The sequence below is a fragment of the Setaria italica genome, chromosome IX (assembly GCF_000263155.2).
Source record: "Setaria italica strain Yugu1 chromosome IX, Setaria_italica_v2.0, whole genome shotgun sequence".
In the NCBI taxonomy this organism is placed as follows: domain Eukaryota; kingdom Viridiplantae; phylum Streptophyta; class Magnoliopsida; order Poales; family Poaceae; genus Setaria; species Setaria italica.
Window position 1 is genome coordinate 32,758,866 of NC_028458.1, and position 3,033 is coordinate 32,761,898.

Below are 3,033 nucleotides of genomic sequence, written 5' to 3' on the forward strand. Positions count from 1 at the left end.
AAACAAATGGTTTGGTACCGTCCGAGCCTGGGTTTTCTTCAAAAAAATTTGAGTATGTGTTACTCTGCCAATCCTGACCCCTACAAGAGTCGTGGGCTGTACTAAAAGGGGTGTTTGGATACGAGGTGTTAAACTTTAACAGTGTCACATCGGATGTTCGGATGCTAATTAGGATAACTAATTCATGAGCTAATTATAAAACTAATTGCAGAACCCTGTGCTAATTTCGCGAGACGAATCTATTAAGCCTAATTAATTCATCAGTAGCAAATGGTTACTGTAGCACCACATTGTCAAATCATGGACTAATTAGGCTTAATAGATTCGTCTCGCGAATTACACTCCATCTGTGCAATTAGTTTTGTAATTAGTCTATGTTTAATACTCCTAATTAGTATCAAACATCCGATGTGATGGGTATTAAACTTTAACACTGCACAAAGGCTGTAAAGCTCAGACGAGCCATTGGCCGTCCCAGTCTTGAATGCTCAGCTGTAATTGTGCTATTTGTTATAATATGGTTGTACTATTCTCATTGTGAACTTAGTAAATTATAAAGTTTCAATCACGGGTGTGACCAAGTAGAGGGCCTAAAAATTTACCTACAGAATTTAAGGATCTTGTAAAAAGAAAATAGACTGATTAAATTTATTTATTTATTAAAAATGGACCTGAATTTTTTGAGGAACGTGAATTTATATATGGTGGTGGTGAGCTAAAAAGAGGATTAAGCCGGAGTACAATTGGGACATATAGGGGTGTATATGGATCAAATACGCACTGATACTTACCGATACGAATACAGAGAGTTATTTTTTTCTTAGATTCAAGGGAAATGTCATATAAGGTATTCAAAATTTGATCCAGCGACACACAAGGGAATAGAAGAATTTAAGATGGCACACGAGAACTAACTCAGAAAACTGGGTGCACGTGCACACAACTATGCATCCAGTGAAATAAATCAAAGCATCAAGTTACAGTAATCTCACCCCGATGACAAACAATGACCACTACAGAAGGAAATAACCAACAACCACTTTGGAAATACCTAAGCATCCTCATCCATCAAAATACGATGCCATTGTTGCACAGGCTCAAAAAATATGATGCCATTGTTGTATAGAAAATAGCAATCACCCCTTGAGCGAAATAGTTTACAAACATCCAGCTACATATATTGATACAAACACCATGGAACAACTTAAAAAATGGTGCCACTCATAACTATTTGAAGTTTCTTTCCTACAAATAAAAGAACAATTTTAGCATTCAACATACAAGACACTATCTGAGCTTTCAAGCATCAGATTAATTACATCTAGTGCCATCCCTACCATAACAGTTACTTTGTTACGGCAACAACACATTGTGCAAGGTTAAGTGTTTCATTAGGTTTCGTTAACTAGACGAAGAGGAGAGCCAATTTCCATAGGCAAATGCATAATGGAGGGAGCAAAACCAAAGACACTATTGCTCTTGGCAACCAACACAAGAAGGCTTCACAAACCACGACCCTATCAACAACACATTGTGCAAGGTTAAGTGTTTCATTAGGTTTCGTTAACTAGACGAAGAGGAGAGCCAATTTCCATAGGCAAATGCATAATGGAGGGAGCAAAACCAAAGACACTCTTGCTCTTGGCAACCAACACAAGAAGGCTTCACAAACCACGACCCTATCAAGCATAGATGGCACGAGTGGCATACTAGCTTCAAGGATCATCGGATCCCACCTATCCACTTAACGATCCTCAACCATCAGATTCAACTCCTGATCCTTGATGACCTCTATGTGAGTCAACAGATCCTCCTCGCTCATGGCCGGTGGCACCGAGGAGCACACTAGAGCCAGCCCTATCAAAGATAAACAGCTTAGCTTACCAGATCATACATAATCTACTTTGTGTGTTATGAATCAGAAAGCAGATAAATCTATTTTTGAATTTGCACAGCAATTTATTAAAGAACCTATCAGTAATTCATTTATTAAACAAGCTGAAACTGGTTGAACTAGCATGTTAAAAGAAACCAGCCAAGGAATTTGCATATAGAGTCGAGATCTTTCAACCCTAAATGCTCATAATTTTCTCGATGGTTATATTTCATCCATAAATTGGTACTACCCTTGGTTCAAAATAAAGGGTCAATTCTTTACTTTGCACAACAGGTCATAGTAAAGCCCCCACAAAGAACAGGAAAGCAAAGCAATTCATCCGGCAATTACTTAGGTACTGCAGCACTCTCATTTACAAGAAAGCATAAAAGAATGCACGAACAGGGTGAAGGGAAAGGTCCTATACTCCTTTATTAAAGAGTTCTTAGGGATCTAGGTTTAAGATAAGCTGTTGCTAAACAGGGAAATTTCAATGAGGCATCCACATCTGGTGCTAGAGCTCTTAGGTATCCGGGTTTAAATTGTTAGCCTAGGAAGTTGGTCAGGTTGGGTTGTATCTACTATTTAGCTGGTGATTGTGTTTTGCTCACAGCAATTTGCTCATAACACAGATATTGAGGTGATGTGGTGTGGCTTTTGTAATGGGACCGGTTGTACTCTTCTCTTTAATACAAGATAGGTCTCCTACGTATTTGAGGGGGAAAAAAAAGAAATGTCGCAATATGAAGAGCTCAATTAATAGCCAAAGAAATAACTGATACAACTCCACTTCAAATTGTTAGTCTTATACTCATGGAAATGAGAAGACATCCCATATTCCCGTTAACTCACGGAAATACTACAGCTATATGCATTATATTTACCTGCTGCGCAGAAACTTGTGAATGGATAGCATGTGCGGTAGCCCAGTTTTTGGGGAAGTTTCTTAAACTGCGCAGACTCAAGATGGACCATGAAAACAACACCACCACCAGTTGCTATAAACACCACATTACAGTCTTCAGCAAATCCTATTATCTCTGAAGGATACCCATGTGCCCATCGCTTCAATGGAAGGTGCAGTTTAATAGTATTTCTGAGTACCCATCCAGTATCACCATCGGACTTGGCCTTCCTCTTCCATATTCGGGCATTGA

The 3,033-nt window shown here is 38.8% G+C and overlaps 1 long non-coding RNA gene across 1 annotated transcript; it reads right to left on the bottom strand.

Moving 5' to 3' along the window:
- Positions 1 to 934: 934 nt before the first annotated feature.
- LOC101753948 lies at positions 935 to 3,027 on the bottom strand. Its single transcript, XR_002675654.1, has 2 exons — positions 2,761 to 3,027; positions 935 to 1,857 (listed from the first exon to the last, which is right to left on the bottom strand). It is a non-coding gene; the product is annotated as an uncharacterized LOC101753948 (long non-coding RNA).
- Between the last annotated feature and the right edge of the window lie 6 nt (positions 3,028 to 3,033).